This window comes from Nyctereutes procyonoides, unplaced genomic scaffold (assembly GCF_905146905.1).
Source record: "Nyctereutes procyonoides isolate TBG_1078 unplaced genomic scaffold, NYPRO_anot_genome, whole genome shotgun sequence".
NCBI lineage: Eukaryota > Metazoa > Chordata > Mammalia > Carnivora > Canidae > Nyctereutes > Nyctereutes procyonoides.
Window position 1 is genome coordinate 1,410,628 of NW_026575142.1, and position 27,282 is coordinate 1,437,909.

Below are 27,282 nucleotides of genomic sequence, written 5' to 3' on the forward strand. Positions count from 1 at the left end.
TTTGAATGAATTGGATAAGATCTACTCTCGTTAGTGAGAACATTATTCTTCACTCAGTCTATGAATTCAAATGTGAATCTCTTCCAGAAACACCCTCATAGACATATACAGACATCGTGTCTCACCAGCTATCTGGGCATACTTCAGACCAATCCAGTGGATACATAAAATTAACTATCATAGTGGGGAAGGAGCGGATTGTTTTTTTCAATCCAGAACACAGATTATAAGTACTGGCACAAACACAGCATTTTAAAATAATGGATGGCCAGACCCCATCACAGAAAAAATTGATCAGAAAATCTGAGGTTAAATCTGAAACTTGTAGGCCTCCCTAGGTGACTCTAATGTGAGTGAATGTTATCTCTAGGAAACACGGTGACAACTCTTAGCTTTTGAAACTTTTTGAAAAATGCTAGTATGACTTTTCTCCATGGAATGTGAAGTTTGATACTGCACGAAATTTGTTTTTCTCAAATGTAACGTGTCCTTACATGCTCTCCCACTGGCATACCCCTCCTATTCCACCCCCACCAATCCTCAGCCCCATAGAAGGGTGGAATATAGCACGCTCATTTGGCTAGATTCTAAAATCATACATCTGTTTGGATAGAAATCCTGTCAGCTCTGGGTAATAAAATGTGATTTGGAAGTAATGTGTATTTTATTTAACTATTGACTACAAATTAAAAATTAAAAACAAAAAGTTGGTTTTTTTATTGTTGTCAACTTCCTTAAATAATGTCCTTAAATAGAACAGCTTAAGTGGCCAAAATAACCATCTTTTAGGTGATTTTTGAAAATTACTTTTACAAACAGGAAAAAGACACCAAGGGATTTCAGCGAATAAAGCCAAAACTGTCACAACATGATAACTCAGTTCCAAGGTTTTCAGAAAGATGCATTCTTTCTTCTAAAACTTTCACACATGGTTTTCATAATATTTACATTTCTTTCTTTCTTTCTTTCTTTCTTTCTTTCTTTCTTTCTCTTTCTTTCTTCTTTCTTTTCTTTTCTTTTCTTTTCTTTTTTTTCTTTTCTTTTCTTTTCTTTTCTTTTCTTTTCTTTTCTTTTCTTTTCTTTTCTTTCTTTCTTTCTTCCATCCTGAATCATAAACACAAATAACATATTTTTATCCTGAGAATATTCTTTAAGAAACTTTCTTATTAGTATTAAAGCTCATAAACTATAACATGCTGCTGTTAAGAAGATGCAACTTGCAAGTATATAATATTACATTTATAAAATAATTGTGTTATTTATGAGAAAAAAACTATTTTTATTTAAAGTCAGTATACCTTGTTAAAGATAGCACTGAATCTATAAATTACATGAGGTAATATTTAACATTCTTCCAATCCGTAAGTATGACATATCTTTCTATTTGTTTAACACCTCCAGTTGCAAAAAAAAAAAAAAAAACACCTCCAGTTTCATCAATGTTTTATAATTTTCAGCGTACATATCTTTTACTTTCTTAAGTTTATTCTTAGGTATTTTATTTTGGGGGGTGCAATTATAAATGAAATTATTTTCTTAATTTCTCTTTCTGCTACTTTATTATTACTGTATAGAAATGCAATCGATTTCTGTATATTAATTTTGTATCCCACAACTTTACAGAGTTCATTTATTACTTCTAAAAGTTGTTTGGTGGAGTCTGTGGGGGTTTCTTGTATAATATCATGTCATCTGCAAATAGTGACACTATCATAATATACATTGTACTCTTCACAGAACTAAAACAAATAATCATAAAATCTATAAGGAATCAGAGTAGACCCTGAGTAGCAAGAACTATCTTGAGAAAGAACAAAGCTGGAGGTACCACAATCTTAGATTTCAATGTATGCTACACCTAAGCCATAATGATCAAAACAGTAGGATACCTGTACAAAAATAGACACATAGATTTAAAAAAATAGAATATGAAGTCCAGAAATAAAATCATGCTTATCTAGTCAATTAGTTTATGACCAAGAGGGCAAAACACATATAATAAGAAAAAAAGAGTCTCCTCAGTAAATGGTGCTGGGAAAACTGTACAGCTACATGCAAAAGACTGAAGCTGGACCACTTTCTTACACCACAGACATTAAAAAAAAAACTCACCAAAATGTATTAAGGACCTAAATATGACACCTAAAACCATAAAAATTCTATAGAAAACAGACGGTAAACCCTTTGACTTCAGCCTAAACAACATTTTTCTAGATATGTCTCCTGAGTCAAGGGAAACAAAAGCAAAAATAAACCATTGGAACTGCATCAGAAAAAAAAAAAAGCTTTTGCACAATGAAAGAAGCCATCAACAAATGACAATGCAACCTACTACTGGGAGAAGACATTTGCAGGTGATATATTTGATAAAGGGTAATATCCAAAATATGTAAAGAACTTCTACAACTCAACACCATAAAAATAAATAATCTGATTTAAAAATGGGCAGATGACCTGAATAGACACCAAAGAAGACATACTGATGGACAGCAGACACATGAAAAAATGCTCAACATCATTTATCATCAGGGAAATGCAAACAAGACCACAAGAGATATCTTCTTGCACCTGTCATGATGGCTAATATCAAAAAGACAAGAAATAACACATGAGGATGTGGAAGAAAGGAACTCTCAGGTACTGTGGGAATGTATTTTGGTACATCTACTATTGAAAACAGTACGGAGTTCCTTAAAAAATTAAAAATACAAATACCATATGATCCAGTAATTCCACTACTGGAATGCAAAAACGCTAATTTAAAAGATACATCCACTTCTATGTTTACTGCAGCCTTATTTACAATAGTCAAATTATGGAAGTAACCTAATTGTCCATCAGTAGATAAATGGTTAAAGAAGATGTGGTGTACACACACACACACACACACACACACACACACACACACTGGAATACTACTCAGGCATAAAGGAGACTTAAATCTTGCCATCTGCAACAACATGGATAGACCTAGAGGATATCATGCTAAGTGAAACAAGCCAGAGAAGGACAAATATGATGATTTTACTCATGTAGAATTTAAGAAACAAAGAAAAAAGGAAAAAACAAACAAACTCAAATATCGAGAACAAAAGGGTAGGTCGTAGGAGGATGGGTGAGGTACCTGCAGGGGATAAAGGGAACCTTATCGTAGTGAGTACTGACTAATGAATGGAATTCCTGAATCATCGTATCGTACACCTGCAACTAATGTAACACTGTCAATTATGTTTAAAAGCGGTAAAAAAAAAGTTTGTCATATAAATTAAATCAAATCTGCAGGTGGGAAAAAACTGATAAATGGATAAATATGTGGTATGTATACATATACAGTGGAGTATTACTCAGCCGTAAAATAAAGACACCTTACCATTTGTGGCCATGGAGTATAGGGCTAAGTGGAATCCATCAGAGAAAGACAAATACCGTATGATTTCAAATGGAATCTAAAAACAAATACAAAAAAAGGCAGAAAGGGACCCATAAATCGGAAAACAAACTGGTGGTTGCTGGGGGCATGGGCGAAGGTTGGGCAAGAGGGTGAAGGTGGAGTGGGAGGTACAGGCATCCAGTTATAGGATGAATAAGTCGTGGGAATGAAAGGCACAGTGTAGGGGAACACAGTCAATGGTCCTGGGTAGCACTGCTTGGTGACAGCGACAGACAGCGGCTACACTCGCAGTGAGCACATCTAGACCTGTCAAATCACTGTGCTGTACACCCGGACTAATGTGACATGAGTGTCAACTATATTTCAATAATTATGTTCAAGAAATAAAAATAAAACAATTATAACGAAAAAAAAACAGTATATTTTGTGATATGATTACATTGTTTTTTACTATGGTGACTGATATTTTTCCTATTAAATAGTATCGATGTGATACAATTAAGTGTGGTAATCAGGTCATGTGATAGTATTATTTATGTGATATTAATGTATGTGGGACGTTAAAGTTTGTAATGATATATTGGGTTTGACTGAAGGATTGGTGAAGTCTACTTCAGTTTTGAAATTATTTGAGTTCCCTACCAGAACACTGATGTGGTGTGAGTGTAGCAGCATTCAAGGAGAAGACAGACAGAAACTGTTTTTCCTATTTTCCTGTCTTCATTGTGGACGTTAAACATTACCCAACAGAACAGTAAGTCTATCTCCCTGGTTTTGAATCTCCCTTTGCAAGTCTTCACATTAAAATAAAATTCAATGGGTATTTGGAAACATAATTCTGTTGTTTTAATATTGTGCCTTCTTAAATAAAGACAAATTTGAAACCTTTTTTTAAAAAAACAAGATCTGCTTTCAGTACAATTCATCATGACACAAAATGATTTTTACTTTACAAAAAAATTCAAAGTTCCATTAATTCCTAAACTTTCTTCATACAGCCAAGTATTTTCATGTCATTAATTACTGGGCAGAGATACTTGAAGAAAATTAAGATTACATTTAAAGTATCCGACACTGCCAATTGAATATTAATGTCCAGAATAGGCTTTATTCATTACAATAAAACACATGGGGGAAATAAAGATTTGATTTATAAGCATTTAATTTGCTCACAATGCTGAAGAACTTTATTCCGAGGCACACCTCTATGTCACTCTAAAGGAAATACTACTGGGACGCCTGGGTGGCTCAGTGGCTGAGCGTCTGCCTTGGGCTCAGGGCATGATCCCACGGTCCTGGAATCCAGCCCCACATCAGGGTCCCTGCAGGGACCCTGCCTCTCTCTGTGTGTTTCTCATGAATAATAAAATCTTAAAAAAAAATAAAAAATAATAAAGGAAATACTACTGATACAGGAGAGCTTGGTTCTTGTCTCACAAAGAATCTCCCAGACAACAGAGTGAGCAAAGCGATAGACGTTTATAAAGCAGAGACACAGAGACAGCTCTCAGGAGTGAGAGGGGTCCCGACAGGATTGCTGCTGAGGGCTTTTAGGGTCTGTCTTTTATAGGGCCCAACCCGGGAACTTGGTCAATTCCTTGTCGATATCAGGGTGGGTTTGTAAATATCATGTGGATCCTGAGAACAAACATGGGGGACTTGTAACAACTGAGATGTTCTTGCAAATATCATGAGCCCAAACAAGGTGTCCCCTTCTCTCTGGTTAATGTCTCCTCCATAACATTCCTCTACAGCTGGGTTTCTGTGAGCCTCGCAGGGAGCCCTGGCCTTGACATTCCTGCGCCCTCTGGGTTTGGGGGGACTATGACCACACCCTAATGACCTATGTCTTTGTAGTCTGGTGAGTTTCTATGATTACTTAGTAGACATTAAAGGGGGAGACTCTCTAATAGTTTGAAGCTAGGGAGCCAGGTTTTTCAATTTTTAGGTGTCTTATCTTTGTTTTCTTGGGATGGGTAGGAGCCTGACTCTGGGGCTTTCCCTTATCTTTCCCTGCCTAGCCCCGTCTGCCCCTAATGCATTTTTATATCACTACAACACCCAAAAAAACAAATGATCTAGTCGAGAAATGGGCAGAAGACAAGAGGAGACATTTCTGCAAAGAAAACATACAAGTGGCCAACAGACACATGAAAAAATGCTCAGCATCACTCAGCATCAGGGAAATACAAATCAAAACCACAATCAGATACCAGTCAGAATGGCTAAAGTGGACAAATCAGGAAACTGATGTTGGCAGGATGTGGGGAAAGGGGAATTTTTTTATACTGCTAGTGGGAATGCAAACTGGTGCAGCCACTCTGGAAAACAGCGTGGGGGTTCCTCAAGAAGTTAAAAATAACCAGCAATTACTGGGTATAACCACCCAGCAATTATTAAGTATTTACCCAAAGGACACAGGCATAGCGATCCAAAGGGGCACTTGTACCCTAATGTTTATAGCAGCAATGTCCACAATAGCCATATGGAAAGAGCCCAGGTGTCCATCAACAGATGAACAGATAGAGAAGATGTGGTATCTGATCTGTATACAGTGGAATAGAACCCAGCCATCGAGAGAGAGAGAGAGAGAGAGAGAGAGAGAGAGAGAGATCTTGCCATTTGCAATGACACGGATGGAATTAGAGGGTATTATGCTGAGTGAGTGAAATAAGTCACTCAGAGAAAAACAACCATCATTTGATCTCACTCACATGTGAAATTTAAGAAACAAAAGGGGATCATAGGAGAAGAGAGGCAAAAATAAAATAAGATGAAATCAGAGAGGGAGACAAAGCATAAGAGATGCTTAATCATAGGAAACAGACTGAGGGTTGCTGGAAGGGATGGGGGTGAGAGGATGGGGTCAGTGGGTGACGGACATTAAGGAGGGCGTGTGAAGTAATGAGAACTGGGAATTATATGCAACTGATGAGTATTGAACTTTACCTCTGAAACTAATAATACACTATATGTTAATTAATTCAAAATAAATTTTAAAATAAAATTTTAACATAAAATTTTAAAATTAAAATTTAACAAAATTTTAAAATAAAATTTTAAAATTAAAATTTAAAATAAAATTCAAAAATAATCATAAATATACTAAGTACAAGGCTATTGCGTAATAATAGACAATAATACAATAGTGCATGGTATTACGTTAGATATTGTGGTCATTTCAAGTAGATACAACGGCCTCATTGCCTAGAGGTTACTGCTTAGTAAAGGGACAAAATTTAGATTTTCTTAATTTCCTTCTTGTTAGGTGTCTTGTTTTGAGGACGAGTGTGAACTTCATTCTGACTGATAAAAACTGAGACAACGTGTACTGGTAGATCCTAAAGCATTTCCTTAATTTAAGAAAGGTTCACAATGAAGGAATGTGTTTTCTTTTCCTCTTCTGACTGTTGGGCATTTAATGGGAGACACTGCAATGCCTGGAAACGTTAGAGGCATTTACGTTGCAGGATAGTACAAGCTTAGAGGTTGGGACCAACATATTGAGAACAGCAAAGCAGAAAGATGAAAAAAAACTGGAACTTTGCTGGGAACTCACTGCGGCATCAAATTAACTGCAACCACACCACCTCCAGAGTTCATGTTACGTGTGATGGTGACGGTGGTGGTGAGGATGATTTGTCAGGCACTTCCTGATTGGAGATTCCATATTTCAATATTCGAGCATGCCTAGGGCAGTGTGAGGTCGTGCCCTCCCTGTCCAGGTATCTGGCACTGGGGGGCTGCCCCAACCTCCTGGTAGGGGGTCTGCCTGACAAGTGGGGGGGCTGACCCCACGCTCTCCCTTCTGGTGGACGTATATTTGACCTTGCAGCCTAAGGCACTGATCAGTGCTTTGAAATTTCGCTCTAACTCCTGCCTCATGAATTTCCTTTATAACTGACTTGTAGGTGTTCTGGGCCAGCAACTACCCTGCTTTCTTATTTTAACAGCTCAAAAATATGCTCAGCTGTTGCTGCTGTGATTTCCATTGTCCTGGGCCGCTCTGCCAACAGGTGGACACCGTGAACTGTGCCTCCAGACCCCACGGGTCAGCTCTGCGAACACCGTGTCCCTTGTCCGTCCCGCCGCCGACTCAGGCCTGGCCCCTCGTCCATGTCCTGGGCGGCCCAGGTTCTCACGATGCTTTCGCTCCTTCGCAGCATTGCTGTTTGCAGATACGTGGCTATTGTCCTTCGAGACCTGTTGTTCTGTGCATTCCTTTAAGGTTCTATACGCATGGGAGGTGATAATCTCTGGACAAGTAAAGGTTAACTTGCCCCGGGCTGACTTCCCTGTAGGCTGGACTGTCCCTAAAACCCACTGGTGGCCTGAAAATCTCCATAGAAACGTGTCACAGCCGAGGCTTCTGTGCCGCCTCTGGAGTCCACGACAGATGGCACCTGGGGTCCCCCCAGGCGTGGGAGTGTCGCCTGGGCCTGCCATGCCTTGCTGCTGCCATTCCAGGAACTGACCCCAGCCAGGAACAGCTGGTGCGTCCCCTCCTCACCAAGCCCGGGCTTCAGGGAGCTGACTTCCTTTCCCAGAGTCTGACGTCCAGTCCTCTTAGTTCTCCTGAAATGCAGTGAAAACGCTTACTGCTATTTTTTCTTGGTGAGCTTCTCCTAGGAAACCTCGCTCTTCTAGCATTCTCTCGTGTGTACTTGGCCATTTGTCTTTGATTGCTTGACGCTTTGGCACCTCCTAAATTGCACACCTGTAGAAGGAACTGGCTCCAAATAAGACAGACATCACGGCACAGAACCGTCTGAGGTCCCATTTAGAAACCTTCTCAATGTCTCTTCCTCGTCCACAGCCCACTTTTTCTTTTGGTTGCACCGACGCTGAAATCCATCTGAATCTGGAAGCGGGAAGCTCATCCCTCCTGGCACTCATTCCCACAGGACAACAGACAGCAGCTCGAGGAGAAGAAATGGTGCAGACCGACCTCCTGAAGCTACTACGGCTGCATCCCCTGGCTATGCCTCTATGCCCTGGAAGCTCAGGGCTTCCCTTCTTTTACGTTCACTTGGTTTATATCCCTTTCTTTCTGCACCTTTTTAACCACAGGACAGTCCAGTCCTGGCCGCCATCTCCAAACCCCATGTTGTGTGTATGACTAATTACATTGGAAATTAGATTATAAATAATTGTAGCTTCTCTAACCAAATGTCTGATTAACATTACTAAGGACCCACTGCCTTGTGGGTCATGACACTGACAAATAATCTGATGTTCCTGTTTTTTTTTTTTCTTTTTCACTAGACCTAACTTCGTTTTGAGGCATCATGTGAGGAGCACCCTGCCAAACTATAGTCCAAGGGCAAAATCTGGAGTGAGAGAGCTACCGGTAGCAACTCCTGCCCCAAAGGAATCCCACTTTAGCAAGTAATAAATAAGGGAAATAAGGGGAAGAGGAAAGACTCTAAGGATGCTTGGCTGCCCTGTTTACTCCAGAACAGCCATGATGCCCATAGCAAGGAGAACTCTCAGAAATGTTCATTAGTGGAAATATTTCAATGTTGAAGAATATAAAAGCTACGTGGCAAATATGTGCTGAGCAAGGAACAAAGCAACATTAGTCAAGACTAGAGATATAGGGATCTCTGGGTGGCGCAGTGGTTTGGCGCCTGCCTTTGGCCCAGGGCACGATCCTGGAGACCCGGGATCGAATCCCACGTCAGGCTCCCGGTGCATGGAGCCTGCTTCTCCTTCTGCCTGTGTCTCTGCCTCTCTCTCTCTCTCCCTCTGTGACTATCATAAATAAATAAAAATTAAAAAAAAAAGACTAGAGATATAAGCAGATGTAGTGCCTGCAGGTCAAGATAAAGTATTGGGATTGTAGTCAAAGTACAGTGAGAGCCAATAAGAAAGTTATGGTTGTTGATTTAAGTTTTGTTTCCCTACACAGGATCCAATTTTGTTTTTTTTTTTAAATAGGTGAAAAAGGGGATATACATACATATATATATATATGTATATATATATATATATATATATATATATATATATATATATATAGTTGCACGAGGAAGTAGAAGATAGGGAGAACTGATAATGCAACACACAGAAAAGATAATTGCAAAGGAATAAAACCCCCGAAGGCATAAGAGGAAAAACCTACAAGTATATGTAAAAGCATGGACGGGGCTTCAGGATGAGGAGACATACCTTCTCCATGAACACATGAGACAGAAGGAGTAGGTGGGTGCAGGTAGGTTTGCTTTTAGAATCAGCCACAGAAAAGTTGAGGGATTTCCCCTATGATTATTTTAATTTTCCAAAATTAAAATAATTGTCATGTAAGAAAGATGACAGGACTGTAGGACATCACTGAGTTTCAGGATTGCAATTATACAAAAATGCTAGTCAGCCTGGTTGTATAATTTTCTTAATCAACACTCAGCTGAATGTGTGCAAAAATAGCTAAGGGGATATATGCACATGCACAGGATCTTTTTTTTTTTCAGGCAAGTAGAGAAGTGGGTAAACAAAGAATAGAAATGATGGAACCTAAGATGAAAAGAAAAGGAAGAGAAGTAATCACGCAACAGATGCTGATTAGTAAAATGCTGGTTAAAATGAACTGACTAGAATTTTCAGCAAAGTGAAAAAAAATTTTCTTATGAGTATTTTTAAGTAGGTAAATTAGAATGATAGAAAATTACTGCTGAAAAAGTGAGATACATAAACATGTGACTTTGGGAGTAGCAAATATAAAAGTGTATTAACTTTATTTTAAAGAAATTAAGCACTTTAACAAGGGCAGAGCTGAGAGTTAGTTCCATGAAGGCTGCAACCTCTACACTATCATCATGGAGCCCCCACCCTCTAAGAAAGGGTCCGTCTTACTTTCTGTTGGGTTCCCTTCCTTCATTCTTCTCAAGATTTTCTGAATAGAATCCGCACCCCTCCCTAGAGACATCACCTCATCGCTTTGAAAGAAGAGGACAGTCTCTTGCCAGAAAGGTAACTTGGCAGGAGCTAGAAGTGGTTTGTTCTCTACCTCTGCTGTGTAGGCCTGAGAATTTATTTATATTAAATATATATGGTATTTTTGGTGGAATATCACATGTGATTTAGTGTTCCACTATGTCTCTAAAATACCCTTTTTTTGGGGGGGGGAGTGGGCAGTGGGAGAGGGGGAGAGAGAGAATCTCATGCAGGCTTTACGCCCAGTGCAGAGCCCAATGCAGGGCTCAATCCCATGACCTGAGCCGAAATCAAGAGTCAAACGCTGAACCAACTGAGCCACCCAGGCGCCCCTATTTCTAAAATATCTAAAGAGAAGTCCCCCAAAATGCTTTTAAAGCCCAAATCTATACATAAAATGCCAGTTTTTCTTGACTTAAATTATATGTTTAAAGATATTTTATTTGTTAAAGATTTTGCTCACATAGTAATAAAGACATAAAATGCATTTCAAATTTTAAACTATAGATTTAGAGAAAATGTATTTACAAGTTTCTAATGACATGAAATACCACATACATACAAAAACTTGAGTGTAAGTAGTAAAAACATAGAGATAGCAATAAAATATGGTGACCCACTACGATATATCCTGTACTCCAATAAAACTGTAAGCTTGCAAAAATATCATTTGAGTTATTTCTTTGTCCAACAGTGGATGAATATTCCAACTGGCTATTTGATATCTGAGATCTGTAGGAAAAGTTGTAACTTGATTGAAAATGCAATAATAAATAATACATAATCTCAATTCAAGTTAAAGCCATACTTCTTATATGTATAGGCAAAGTTCTATTTTTTTTTTGCCTAGTTTGCCTAATAATGAATATAATAAGTGAAAACCAGTTATTGGTCATGGATAAATATAGAGACACAGCTTAACTGTTCTACAAAATTTCAAAAAATCATCATTTTTCCAAAAAAGTCAATATCACAACTCCAGAGGCCAAATACTACCTATAAATTTTAATTATTTGTAATGACTTAACATTTATAATACCTCATTGACAATATTCAACCTGAACGACCTAATATGTGTCACAATTTACATGTTTATCCAACTGTAGTAACACGAATAGGCTGATATGCACAAAAGTTATTTCATGACACTTGAGAAACACCCTGTATTAGTTTCTCACTGCATATTGCCACAGATTTTGTGCCTTTTGTGAAACAACACGAATTTATAATCTTATAATTCTGGAGTTCAAAAGTCTAAAGCAGGTCTTCTTTGGCTAAACTTAGTGACCTTGACGGGATGTGTTACTTCCTAACGCTCCCAGGGAGAATGAGTTTCCTTGCCTTTTCCAGCTTTTGGAGGCCACCCTGTACCCCTCGGATCACGGCCCCTTTTTCCATCTTTAAAATGCTTCCAACCTCAGCTTCCATCATCACATCTTTTTCTGACTGATTTTCTTGCCTCCCTCATACGAGAGTCCGGATAATTACATGGGACCCATTTGGATAATCCAGGACAAACTCTCCCCTCATCAAACTTCTTAGCTTAATCACATCTACAAAATCATTTTTTTTTAACATGTAAGGTAATATATTTACAGGTTGCAAAGATTCGGGCATGAAAGCGTGGGGAGACATTATTCAGTCTGCCATACCTGCGCACGCATCAGAGAACATGCTTCAGGATTTAACGTTTTTATAGACTGAGTTTATGATTAATGACTACCATTAGTTGCCTGAACTGTAATTAGCGAAAATTGTTAATGCTTTCCCCTGTGTTATGAACCTTCTTCAACCTGGTATTGATTGCTAAGCAATTTCAACTCAGCTAACCCACTTTGAATACAAAATACTATTATGATTTTGTGAAATATTAGACTCAGTATTTATTCTATTGGATGTAGAATAGAATCCAATATTCTACATTTTGGGTTGGGCGTTTTGCAGGGGGATATAGATACAGAAATAAAGATCTCTGTCAAAGACGAGTAAGAAGAACCTGCAGGGCAGATAATGTAAATATAATATAAGGACGGTCACATATATTGTTATCATGTAAAAGAAATTAAAATAGTATGACAGGACAGACAGGTTTTGATAGGAATACAGGTAGAGACTTCACGGAAAATTAGTCTGTGGTCTTGATTCTAAAAGGTGAGAAGGATTTTGACTAGTGGATACAGAGGAGAGAAAGAATGCGTTCCGGGGAACGAGAACCATTTGCGAGAAGATCCAGGGACAGAAAGCATGTGGCTGGAGACATAGCAGCTGCTGGCCTGCAATAGAGCTGGGTGATGGGCGCAACCTGACGCGATGGCTTGAAAGACAGGTTAGGATGAAATTATGGGGGGATTTTAATGTCATGCCAAGGAGGTGAAATATACCCCGACAGGAAGCCACAAAAAAAAAATTTAAAATAGGATGTGATTTTTTTTTTTTGAGATGTGATTTGTTTTGAGCCCCACTCCAGTGCAGATGGTATTCTTGGTAATGGTCGTACAGTGTGGACCTTACACTCTAATGGCCAGTTAATGGGTCATGGGATCTGGTCTTTTAATTTGATGCCTGATTTTGTTTGGCTTTATCACTCAATACTCCCGACATTAACAGGTGATACTGTGTGTGTGTGTGTGTGTGTGTGTGTGTGTGTGTGTGTGTGTGTGTACGTATCTGGAGAGGGAGAACTGCAGTTTCTTAGAGGAATTTCCTTTTCTCCAGAGGGGGGCAGCACAGTCCTTATGTTAGTAGGTAGACTGGCATTTCCTGGAATGTCTCTACCAGCGTTTGGAAAATGAAAGCCTGGATTTTATATCTCTTCTTGGCCTTAAAAAGAAAATCCCTATGGAATAGTGACCCACTTGCAAATACATAATTACTTGAAACCAGGGTCCATCTAGTACTGTAGTGGCTCACGCTCGTTGCTCCATCTGAGAGCACGATGAAGGTTCTTGCCCCCCAGACTCCACGACAAAATTCTTGAGTTTCCCTTCTCCACGTGGAGTTCCTGTGGCAGTTGGCATGCGGGTCATATTTTTTCGTTCCACTTTCGATGATGCTAAATCAGCGCTGGAAGCCATTTGATCATAAATGTGTAACCAGATTCATAAACCTTTTCTCCTCTTCAGCCTCTGGCTGATGTAAAATCGTGTCTCACGACAAGAGTTTCCCCGTCACCTGCTAATACATGTTCTTTCTCCAAAATCACACCGATCAAAGCGATTCTGGACGGGAATACTGAACGTGCTCACGAGCCTCCGCGTAATCAACAGCTAAACCCTGGTAGACACGTCTGCCCTTACGTTTGCTTTAAAGTCTCTCAACTCGCCCTTGCACGTGGGTAGCCAGGAGTCAGGCCTTCCCACTGGTCCCGTCCAGGCCCCGTGCGTGACTCACCTCCTCTGGCCTCACACGGGGCTCGCTGCTATGGTGTCCAGCTCAACTTGCTTCCTTTGTGATTATCTCACATCCTGCCTTGTAAAGGCAAAAGTCACTTCGCCAGGATGAAGCCCGCGCTGGTTTTATTAAAGAATCTCCGGCAGATATGAGCGAACGTGGACAGGAGGCTATGGCTCAGTGTGAGGAGACGCCAAAGCGTTTGGGTACGTGACCTGCTCCTTGAGAGTATCTTTGTGATGCTTCTAAAGAGACTAAAAATTGGACTCTTTGGACTTTAGTTCCTTCCTTAGCATAATGATGCAGTTTGCAGACATGACCTGGGCCTGCTCCCAAATTGTGTGACTTTCGTCTAGGGCCGTGCCTCCCTGAACGCGCCCCATCTTGTCAAGTTGCGCCAGGCTCACGACGCATCTGGGCTCTGGCACGCGCAGAGAGCACTCACCGCCTCTGTATGTCCATCTGCGGATGCGGAATCAAGACACCTTCCTCAGGGCTCCACACACTCTTATTTCCAGACCACCACGATGGTGGGCCCGCAGCCTACTTTACTGGCCCTGGCCGACTTCTGCTTCCACTTCATCTTTCAGAATGGGTGATTCGTTTTCACATTTCAGAAAAACTAACATAGTTTTGCAATTGCAAATTATAGGGCATCACTGAATATCAGAATATCGGACCGTTCAGAAGGCAAGTATCAAAGGTTTATGGAACAACATGTAGAGAATGATACACTACTACATGTTTCTTCAGACTTTCATTTTCTATGTCTCATTGGTCAAATTTCATTTTTCCTTACAGACATACTTATCTAAATGAATAGTATGACACTTATCATGCAATGAAAAGTGTGTGTCTTGCCGACATTTTTCTCAAATATTAATGATAAACTTAATGTAGAATGACATCTAGAAATAATGTTGGTAATATTTAACAATGTCCTTAAACACACAGAAAAGCAATTTTGCGATTCTTATATATCCCACAAAAATGTATGGAATGTGGCTTCTATTATTATTGTTTTAGTTTTTGTTTATTTATTTGAAAGAGAGAGAAAAAGAGAGCACACGCAGGGGGAAGGGCAGAGAGACAAGGAGACTCCCCACCGAGCAAAAAAAACAGACTCTCAGGGCTTACAGGACTTGATCCCAGGACCCTGAGACAGTGACCTGAACCAAAGGCAGATGCTTAACCGACCGAGACATCCAGGTGCCCTAAAATGTGGCTTCTATTTACAGTTGGGAAAGTAGTTCGCTAAGATTCACCAGACTATTTCAACCTTTTTTTTTATTATTATTATTTTAATTTTTATTTATTTATGATAATCACACAGATAGAGAGAGAGAGGCAGAGACACAGGCAGAGGGAGAAGCAGGCTCCATGCACCCGGAGCCCGACGTGGGATTCGATCCCGGGTCTCCAGGATCGCGCCCTGGGCCAAAGGCAGGCGCCAAACCGCTGCGCCACCCAGGGATCCTTTTTTTTTTTTTTTTTTTAAGTAAGCTGTACACCCAATGTGGGGCTTGAACTCACAACCCTGAGACCAAGAGTGGCATGCTCTGCCCACTGAGCCAGCCAGGTGCCCCTCGCTAGACCATTGTAAAGTCAGCAAGTCAAAAACATAATTATAGTTGTTACAAGGAAGCATTTCTTGCAAAACACAGAATACAGATTTAATATCTGTGTATTAATTGAGTAAAAATATTATTTTTCTATCATTCAAATATATTCTAGAGAGAAATGCTTATGCATTATAATTCTATAAGAAAGTATATTATGTATAATATTCTTAATTTTTCCCTACAGTACACAAGTAGTAAATTAAGAAAAAGAACAAAATAAGTTATTTAATGTTTTATGCTTTTCTCAGCGACAGCATTAAAATTATGTCCTATGTTCTCCACACTAGCTTGAGTTGTTTAAAAAAAAAAAAACCCATAAAAATCATAATTGCCAAATCTGTCCAGTCTGTAAATCAAACTACTTTCTCAGTCATTTCACAATTTTGACTGTTTCACTTTTAATAAGTGAGCATTGTTAACCAGGCCAAAAATGAACTTCCAATTAATTTGGCTTTTTTTTTTTTGTTAATATGACAGATTAACATTGATGCATTTTTACATATTGAATAAGTTCTGCATTCTTAGAATTATTCTCACTCAATCATGCTGTATAATATAATGGATTGGATCTGAAGTTTTTATCCAGAATTTTTAGGTGCATTTTCACAAGAAAGCTGGTCTATAGTTTCTTTCACTTTTCTTTTTTTCTCCGTGTGTGTGTGTGTGTGTGTGTGTGTGTGTGTGTGTGTTGCCTTTGTTTGGTGTTGGTATTAGGATAATGCTAGCATTTTATATAAAAAACTGGTGAGTTTTCTGGGTCCTATTCTATTTTTTAGAAGAGTTTGTACAGAATTACAAATTAATTCTTTAATTCTTTAAATGTTTGGTAAAATGCTCTAACAAAATTATCTGGTCTTTATGTTTACCTTATTGTAAGCTTTTAAATCACTAATTTATTACCTTTTTGATAGTTTCAGACTATTCTGATTATCTATTTCATTTTGGGTGAGTGTTAGTAATCTGTGTTTTTTGGGGAGTTGGTTTAAGTCTTTTAACTTGTCAAATTTATTTGCATGGAGTTGTTCCCAGCATTGCCATTATCCTTCTGACGTCTACAGGGTCTGCAGTGATATTTCCTCCCTTCATTCCTAACGCTGGAAATTTAGGTCTTTCTCTTGTTTCTTTGCCTATCTTCCTAAAAGTTTATCAGCTTTCTTTTTAAACAACTCACAGTTTTGTTTCATTGTTTCCTCCACTTTTCTGTTTTCAATTTCTTTGATTTCTGCTCTTTATTACTTCTTTCTTTGTCTTGATTTGGATTTTTCTTTGTTTTTTTAATTTTTTTCTAGCTTCTGGAAGTCAAAGTACCCAGCCATGCCAAATCATACTGGAGACTGAAGCAAATGAAAAAAAATCACTAATACTGATATTCTCTTTAAGTAAAATGTGAATAATTCTTACATCGTAGATTTGTATGTTAAATATATTTCTTAAAATTATTGCATTAAGGTTTTACTTATCTTAATTATTAGGGCTTAGACGACCTTAAAATTTTGTCTCTGTGGTACTGGACTTCCTTAAATCTAACTTCTTTTATTAAGAAATACATAGGCTATGATTTTACCTCTGAAGCACCTTTAAACACCTCACTAAGGATAGTAAATTAGGGAACTGCTTTTCAATCATTTCACAACACCTATTAAGCTGAGTCCTCCAGAAAGCAGGCTCTGGGCAAATCGTTTATTTAAAAATTATTTCTAAGAGCTGCCAGAGAAGAATGTAGGAAGAAGGACAGGGGAGGGGAAGAAGCTGAGAAAGAGAGCAATTTTAGGTAAAATAACAGAGTGAGTGGCTTTAATTTGATCTTTCAGGGGATCCTGGGAGTGTAAATTATACCTCAGAGTTATGCCTATTTAAAGGAGGGAAGATGACTTCCCATATATTTGAACCCATCTAAAGTGAAGGTTGGATGGAGAGTGAAATGGAGATAAACCACATTGATTCTTCCTACCCTTGAAGGCAAAGCAGTCCCAATAGCATGAGGCCAGTCTTCAGAAAGACTCAAGATACTGGCCTGGCCATGGAAAGCAAAAGGGCCAAGCAGCAGAAGTGGCATTAAGAAAAAATGGTAAAAATGAGGGAACCTGAACAGATCTCCAAGTGTGGGCTACATCTATTATGTAAGAATATATCGGGGATGCCTGGTGGCTCAGTAGTGAGCATCTGCCTCTGCCTCAGGGCATGATCCTGTGGTCCCGGGATCGAGTCCCGCATCTGGCTCCCTGCATGGAGCCTGCTTCTCCCTCTGCCTGTGTCTCTGCCTCTCTCTGTGTGTCTCTCATGAATAAATAAATTAATAAAATCTTAAAAAAATATATCAATTATAAGTGCAAAAGGAATTTCAGGAATCTAGAGACTTAATGTAATACAAACTAAAATGACTAAGTTTGAATATTTATTAGCTTTAAATGTACATACATGTGCATATATTTACATATACACTTTCTTTATATATACATACACACTTGTACATGCACATTTACACTTCTCACTCTCCAAGGACTTTCCTTCTAGTACTAGTTCTTTAAAGTTTTGATACACTTTGGAAGAATAGATAAGTTGTCAGTGGTGTGGATAAATAAAATATTATAAAGATAGCTGGAGAAGATATTAGGAGAATTTTCTATATTTTCCTAAACACATTCTTAAAAGTATGTCAAAATTCTCTTTGTGTTGTTTTTGAAATTTTAAAATAATTTTGAAAAACTATGTAAAACCTCATGCATTTTTAAATCAGACATCTATATTTTATCATCATAAAATTTAAGAAAAATATTCTATAACACTTTTAAATAAATCCATTTCATATATATGGATAACAGCAGGTTAAATAATTGTTTATATAAATACAGTCATATGAAATACATTAGCAATTACATACTAATTTTTACATATTAATATAAGCCGCCATCATAGCTATATATAATTATGACCTGATACCCACTAACATCTATATAAAAAACAATTTAAAACTTTCCTTAAAAGTCAGGCATTTTACTTTGCTCACCTTCTCCTTTGAATTAACACTTCCTTTCCACTATTTCACTTGCCAACAGAAATTTATGCTAATAAATATTTTATTATAATTATAAAAAATTATTCAAGCAGATTTTTTGAAAAGAACATATTTAAAAACTATCTTAAAATGCATTCTATTGAATTTATCAATATTCCTTTTGAACAAAATATTTTTAGAAATACAATTACATTATTAAATTGAATCTATTATATATTTATATTATGTATAATATGTATTGTGAATAAAAATCTATTTAAAGGTTTTTAAAACAACTTTTATGCATTTTTTAAATTCTCTTGGTTGTGTTGTAAATTGTACCTACATTTTCCATTCTCAGTCCTAGAAAACAGTATTTCCATAATTGGGTAAAATCTTTGCACTTTTGACCCTATACCTTTTACTTAAAAATAAAAGCTTAAAGGGACGCCTGGGTGGCTCAGCAGTTGAATGCCTGCCTTTGGACCAGGTCATGACCCTGGGGTCCTAGGATCGAGTCCCACATCGAGCTCCCTGCATGGAGCCTGCTTCTCCCTCTGCCTGGGTCTTTGCCTCTCTTTCTGTGCCTCTCATGAATAAATAAATAAAATATTTAAATAAATAAATAAATACATACATACATACATACATAAATACATAAATACATAAATGAATATTTATGACAATATAAAATACATATGTTTATTTGTTCTTTTTCTCAAACCAACCTTCCACCAACCCAGAGATATACAATATTTTCATCATTTAAAAGAAAAAGTGGAGAGTAATGAGGATTGATACCTATAACATAGCTGATGTTGTGCTGTTTTTTTTTTTAACTCCTTGCTGAAATACACTGTTTTATTATTTTCTTTGTAAATTAGAAGTCCTCTTTACCTGTTGTGCTTCATCTCTCCTTAATTCAGTGGAGCAATTTATAATTGTATGTTCTAACCCCCCATTAATACAAATATTCCCAAAGATAATTATAATTAATAATTTTAGCATATGAAAAATTTAGTAGAGTTGTTAAACAACTTTATTGAAGAATATGTTTATAACTCAACTCTGTTAGGAAAAATCCCTCACATTTCCAAATGTTTAATAGTTGCTATTAGCAAACTAAATTAATGTGCTAAGATATAACATGAATATGATGATTGCTTTTTCATTAGAAGATTAATGCTCTCTATTTAGGTGAGTAAATGATTCACATTGTTTCAACTCTAATGTTTATCCCTTAGAATAATTGGATATATGAGAATTATCCCATTTAATCAAAATACAATTTGTTTTTTAAATATTCCTAGGATAGTAATATAGTGTTGGGAATTCATAAAAGTTAAAAATTGAAAAAAAAAAAAAAACCATGATCTTATTTTGTCATTTTGCTATCTCTAAAAATTTCAGAAACAAGGGAAAAAAGTCCATAATATCGAGAGTTATATTAGCAAATTATACTAAGGGGAAGGATGTAATGAGGTAAAATAACACAAACAATTAACTTTCAAACTCTGAGGCATTATTAGAATGCTATTTATTTTTCTGGATATAATTAAGGTGTCAAAGGAAAACACATCTTAAACTAATAGATCCTAAAATAATTTCATTTGTAATTTTGCCTTGAGAGAAAGTCCAAATGGCCTTTCCATTGGAATAACAAAACAAACATCATTAATTTGTTTCTTAATGAATTCATAAAATTACAGAAATCAATTTTTAAGAGTTCATTTAGAAATAAAGTAAAATCATAGATACTATTTGGAGATAATATATTTTTATTGCATTAGATTGTAACTTTCTGAAAAAAGTTTCTGATATATATTCAGATACTTTTCTAGATTAAAGATATCTACTTAATCTTTAAATCAGACAATTATTCTATAATCAATTATGTTATATATGAAAAACTACAAATAAATTGTGTGAGAAAAAACAGTACATAGTAGAAGAGAAATTTACACAAATATTACAGGTGAAACATGCTCTCGGCATAGTCATTCCAATGGAATAAATAAAATTAAAGGGTATATATTGTTCAAAACAAGTTAATGGAATTACAGGAAGAAATAAGATTGTACTACTGGTACTTATGAAATCAAACTTGTGCCTATTCTTTGAAAAATCTTTTCCCAGATACGTATTTGGAAATAACACATATAGAAACTTAAGTTTATACAGAAGGATATTCATTGCAATCTTGCTTACAGGAATGAGAAACTGGATGTGGAGATCCCCTACTACAAGAAAGAAATATGCGGTACATTATGGCGTATTATGTAAAGTACATTGTGGCAGCAGTCAGAACTATGGATTTATTTAGAAGACTGAAAACATGACTAAATTTTTTTAAATAAAGTTTAAAAAAACAATTATACAACATAAGTGCTATAGTGACATTTATTCAAATTAAATATTCACACACACACACACACACTCATCGTTACCACCACCATCACTACGACCATCAGTTAAAACACTGCATGTGTTTTCACAAATATGGAAATATTTAAAGACATAAAATCAGATGCATTGCAGTGGATGCACAATGCAGTAGGGGAATGGAACATGATGCCATGGGAAAAAATATATGTACAGTTTTATATATATATATATATATACACATATATATATACTATAGACATATATAAGTATGTGTATATATATATTTACATTATTTATAATTTGTAGATAGAATATAAACTTACATGTGTATTATATATGTATATGCATATGTATGTACTTATATTTAAATACTTAAGTATAAATACATCTAATATTTAAATAAGTATCTAGTGCCATACCTAATATTATATCTCATATCAAATACTTCAAATAAATATTTTATCTAATTTATAGGTATGACATAAACATATATGAATGTGTGTGTATATATATATAATTGAGAAGGAAAGAAAAATAGAATAGAGATCTTTTAATTTTTTTAGTTTTATTTTTTGAGAATAGAGATCTTTTAAAAGACTCCATTCAGGAGGAGGGGCAAGATGGCGGAAGAGCAGGGTCCCCAAATCACCTGTCCCCACCAAATTACCTAGATGACCTTCAAACCATCCTGAAAATCTACGAATTCGGCCTGAGATGTAAAGAGAGACCAGCTGGAACGCTACAGTGAGAAGAGTCCGCGCTTCTATCAAGGTAGGAAGACGGGGAAAAAGAAATAAAGGAACAAAAGGCCTCCGAGGGGGAGGGGCCCCGCGAGGAGCCGGGCTGAGGCCGGGGCGAGTGTCCCCAGGACAGGAGAGCCCCGTCCCGGAGGAGCAGGAGCTGCACCAACCTTCCCGGGCGGGCGGAAAGGGGCTCGCAGGGAGTTGGAGCAGGACCCAGGAGGGCGGGGATGCCCTCGGGCTCCCGGGGACACTCACAGACACCTGCGCCCCGGGAGAGTGCGCCGAGCTCCCTAAGGGCTGCAGCGCGCACGGCACCGGAGCAGTTCGGAGGGGCTCGGGAGCGGCTCCAGGGAGGGGGCTGCGGGGCGGGAGCGCGAATCCAACAGCGCAGGCCCCGGAGCACAGGGCGCCGGGACACAGCCCAGGATCCGGCCTCCCCCCGGGACAGGCAGAGGCCGGGAGGGCCCAGGACAGCAAGGACGCTCCTGCCCCGAACTGAGCAGATCAACGGCCCCGCCCCGGAGCCTCCAGGCCCTGCAGATGGAAAGCCGAGAGCCCCGAGCCCCGTAGTTCCTGCGGAGGCTGAATCCAGGCTTCTAGAGTTGCCATAGCAACTGCAACTGTTCCTCCTGAGACCTCACCGGGTAAACAACCCCCACTGAGCCCTGCAGCAGGCAGGGGCAGAGCAGCTCCCCCAAGTGCTAACACCTGAGAATCAGCACAGCAGGCCCCTCCCCCAGAAGACCAGCTGGACGGACCAGTTCCAGGGGAAGTCAAGGGACTTAAAGTCTACAGAAATACTCCCCCGTGTTTTTTTTTTTCTTTTCTTTTCTTTTTTCTTTTCTTTTTGATTTCTGATTGCTTCCCCCACCCCCCCTTTTTTTTCTTTTTTTTTCACCTTTCTTTCTTTTTCTTTCCCTTTTTCTTCTCTTCTTTCCTTTTTCTTTTCTTTTTCTTTTTTCTTTTTCTCTTTTCTTTCCTTCTCTCTCTTTCTCTCCTTTTCCCAATACAACTTGTTTTTGGCCACTCCGCACTGAGCAAAATGACTAGAAGGAAAACCTCACCTCAAAAGAAAGAATCAGAAACAGCCCTCTCTCCCACAGAGCTACAAAATCTGGATTACAATTCAATGTCAGAAAGCCAATTCAGAAGCACTATTATACAGCTACTGGTGGCTCTAGAAAAAAGCATTAAGGACTCACGAGACTTCATGACTGCAGAATTTAGATCCAATCAGGCAGAAATTAAAAATCAACTGAATGAGATGCAATCCAAACTAGAAGTCCTAACGACGAGGGTTAACGAGGTGGAAGAACGAGTGAGTGACATAGAAGACAAGTTAATGGCAAAGAGGGAAACTGAGGAAAAAAGAGATAAACAATTAAAGAACCATGAAGACAGATTAAGGGAAATAAATGACACTCTAAGGAAGAAAAACCTACGTTTAATTGGGGTTCCCGAGGGCGCCGAAAGGGACAGAGGGCCAGAATATGTATTTGAACAAATCCTAGCTGAAAACTTTCCCAATCTGGGAAGGGAAACAGGCATTCAGATCCAGGAAATAGAGAGATCCCCCCCTAAAATCAATAAAAACCGTTCAACACCTCGACATCTAATAGTGAAGCTTGCAAATTTCAAAGATAAAGAGAAGATCCTTAAAGCAGCAAGAGACAAGAAGTCCCTGACTTTCATGGGGAGGAATATTAGGGTAACAGCAGACCTCTCCACAGAGACGTGGCAGGCCAGAAAGGGCTGGCAGGATATATTCAGGGTCCTAAATGAGAAGAACATGCAACCAAGAATACTTTATCCAGCAAGGCTCTCATTCAAAATGGAAGGAGAGATAAAGAGCTTCCAAGACAGGCAGGAACTGAAAGAATATGTGACCTCCAAACCAGCTCTGCAAGAAATTTTAAGGGGGACTCTTAAAATTCCCCTTTAAGAAGAAGTTCAGTGGAACAATCCACAAAAACAAGGACTAAATAGATATCATGATGACACTAAACTCATATCTGTCAATAGTAACTCTGAACGTGAACGGGCTTAATGACCCCATCAAAAGGCGCAGGGTTTCAGACTGGATAAAAAAGCAGGACCCATCTATTTGCTGTCTACAAGAGACTCATTTTAGACAGAAGGACACCTACAACCTGAAAATAAAAGGTTGGAGAACCATTTACCATTCAAATGGTTCTCAAAAGAAAGCAGGGGTAGCCATCCTTATATCAGATAAACTAAAATTTACCCCGAAGACAGTAGTGAGAGATGAAGAGGGACACTATATCATACTTAAAGGATCTATCCAACAAGAGGACTTAACAATCCTCAATATATATGCCCCGAATGTGGGAGCTGCCAAATACTTAAACGAATTATTAACCAAAGTAAAGAAATACTTAGATAATAATACACTTATACTTGGTGACTTCAATCTAGCTCTCTCTACCCTTGATAGGTCTTCTAAACACAACATCTCCAAAGAAACGAGAGCTTTAAATGATACACTGGACCAGATAGATTTCACAGATATCTACAGAACTTTACATCCAAACTCAACTGAATACACATTCTTCTCAAGTGCACACGGAACTTTTTCCAGAATAGACCACATACTGGGTCACAAATCGGGTCTGAACCGATACCAAAAGATTGGGATCGTCCCCTGCATATTCTCAGACCATAACGCCTTGAAATTAGAACTCAATCACAAGAAGAAGTTTGGAAGGACCTCAAACACGTGGAGGTTAAGGACCATCCTGCTAAAAGATAAAAGGGTCAACCAGGAAATTAAGGAAGAATTAAAAAGATTCATGGAAACTAATGACAATGAAGATACAACTGTTCAAAATCTTTGGGATGCAGCAAAAGCAGTCCTGAGGGGGAAATACATCGCAATACAAGCATCCATTCAAAAACTGGAAAGAACTCAAATACAAAAGCTAACCTTACACATAAAGGAGCTAGAGAAGAAGCAGCAAATCGACCCGACGCCCAGCAGAAGAAGAGAGTTAATTAAAATTCGAGCAGAACTCAACGAAATTGAGACCAGAAGAACTGTGGAACAGATCAATAGAACCAGGAGTTGGTTCTTTGAAAGAATTAATAAGATAGATAAACCATTAGCCAACCTTATTAAAAAGAAGAGAGAGAAGACTCAAATTAATAAAATCATGAATGAGAAAGGAGATATCACTACCAACACCAAGGAAATACAAACGATTTTAAAAACATATTATGAACAGCTCTACGCCAATAAATTAGGCAATCTAGAAGAAATGGACGCATTCCTGGAAAGCCACAAACTACCAAAACTGGAGCAGGAAGAAATAGAAAACCTGAACAGGCCAATAACCAGGGAGGAAATTGAAGAAGTCATCAAAAACCTCCCAAGACACAAGAGTCCAGGGCCAGATGGCTTCCCAGGGGAATTCTATCAAACGTTTAAAGAAGAAATCATACCTATTCTACTAAAGCTGTTTGGAAAGATAGAAAGAGATGGAGTACTTCCAAATTCATTCTATGAGGCCAGCATCACCTTAATTCCAAAACCAGACAAAGACCCCACCAAAAAGGAGAATTACAGACCAATATCCCTGATGAACATGGATGCAAAAATTCTCAACAAGATACTAGCCAATAGGATCCAACAACACATTAAGAAAATTATTCACCATGACCAAGTAGGATTTATCCCCGGGATGCAAGGCTGGTTCAACACTCGTAAAACAATCAATGTGATTCATCATATCAGCAAGAGAAAAACCAAGAACCATATGATCCTCTCATTAGATGCAGAGAAAGCATTTGACAAAATACAGCATCCATTCCTGATCAAAACTCTTCAGAGTGTAGGGATAGAGGGAACTTTCCTCGATATCTTAAAAGCCATCTACGAAAAGCCCACAGCAAATATCATTCTCAATGGGGAAGCACTGGGAGCCTTCCCCCTAAGATCAGGAACCAGACAGGGATGTCCACTCTCACCACTGCTATTCAACATAGTATTGGAAGTCCTAGCCTCAGCAATCAGACAACAAAAAGACATTAAAGGCATTCAAATTGGCAAAGAAGAAGTCAAACTCTCCCTCTTCGCCGATGACATGATACTCTACATAGAAAACCCAAAAGCCTCCACCCCAAGATTGCTAGAACTCATACAGCAATTTGGTAGCGTGGCAGGATACAAAATCAATGCCCAGAAATCAATGGCATTCCTATACACTAACAATGAGACTGAAGAAAGAGAAATTAAGGAGTCAATCCCATTTACAATTGCACCCAAAAGCATAAGATACCTAGGAATAAACCTAACCAAAGAGGTAAAGGATCTATACCCTAAAAACTATAGAACACTTCTGAAAGAAATTGAGGAAGACACAAAGAGATGGAAAAATATTCCATGCTCATGGATTGGCAGAATTAATATTGTGAAAATGTCAATGCTACCCAGGGCAATTTACACGTTCAATGCAATCCCTATCAAAATACCATGGACTTTTTTCAGAGACTTAGAACAAATTATTGTAAGATTTGTGTGGAATCAGAAAAGACCCCGAATAGCCAGGGGAATTTTAAAAAAGAAAACCATAGCTGGGGGCATCACAATGCCAGATTTCAGGTTGTACTACAAAGCTGTGGTCATCAAGACAGTGTGGTACTGGCACAAAAACAGACACATAGACCAATGGAACAGAATAGAGAATCCAGAAATGGACCCTGAACTTTATGGTCAACTAATATTCGACAAAGGAGGAAAGACGATCCACTGGAAGAAAGACAGTCTCTTCAATAAATGGTGCTGGGAAAACTGGACATCCACATGCAGAAGAATGAAACTAGACCACTCTCTTGCACCATACACAAAGATAAACTCAAAATGGATGAAAGATTTAAATGTGAGACAAGACTCCATCAAAATCCTAGAGGAGAACACAGGCAACACCCTTTTTGAACTTGGCCACAGTAACTTCTTGCAAGATACATCCACGAAAACAAAAGAAACAAAAGCAAAAATGAACTATTGGGACTTCATCAAGATAAGAAGCTTTTGCACAGCAAAGGATACAGTCATCAAAACTCAAAGACAACCTACAGAATGGGAGAAGATATTTGCAAATAACATATCAGATAAAGGGCTAGTTTCCAAAATCTATAAAGAACTTATTAAACTCAACACCAAAGAAACAAACAATCCAATCATGAAATGGGCAAAAGACATGAAGAGAAATCTCACAGAGGAAGACATAGACATGGCCAACATGCACATGAGAAAATGCTCTGCATCACTTGCCATCAGGGAAATACAAATCAAAACCACAATGAGATACCACCTCACACCAGTGAGAATGGGGAAAATTAATAAGGCAGGAAACAACAAATGTTGGAGAGGATGTGGAGAAAAGGGAACCCTCTTACACTGTTGGTGGGAATGTGAACTGGTGCAGCCACTCTGGAAAACTGTGTGGAGGTTCCTCAAAGAATTAAAAATAGACCTGCCCTACGACCCAGCAATTGCACTGTTAGGGATTTACCCCGAAGATTCAGATGCAATGAAACGCCGGGGCACCTGCACCCCGATGTTTCTAGCAGCCATGTCCACAATAGCCAAACTGTGGAAGGAGCCTCGGTGTCCATCGAAAGATGAATGGATAAAGAAGATGTGGTTTATGTATACAATGGAATATTACTCAGCCATTAGAAACAACAAATACCCACCATTTGCTTCAACGTGGATGGAACTGGAGGGTATTATGCTGAGTGAAGTAAGTCAATCGGAGAAGGACAAACAGTGTATGTTCTCACTCATTTGGGGAATATGAATAA

General features: G+C 38.3%; 1 long non-coding RNA gene across 1 annotated transcript in view; it reads right to left on the minus strand.

Annotated features, from left to right (window-relative positions):
* Positions 1 to 942: 942 nt before the first annotated feature.
* Positions 943 to 27,282, minus strand: part of LOC129498727 (uncharacterized) — a 75,684-nt gene continuing 49,344 nt past the window's right edge. Inside the window, exon 3 of the long non-coding RNA XR_008662188.1 lies at positions 943 to 1,104. This is a non-coding gene — a long non-coding RNA (uncharacterized LOC129498727). The remainder of the gene's footprint in view (positions 1,105 to 27,282) is intronic.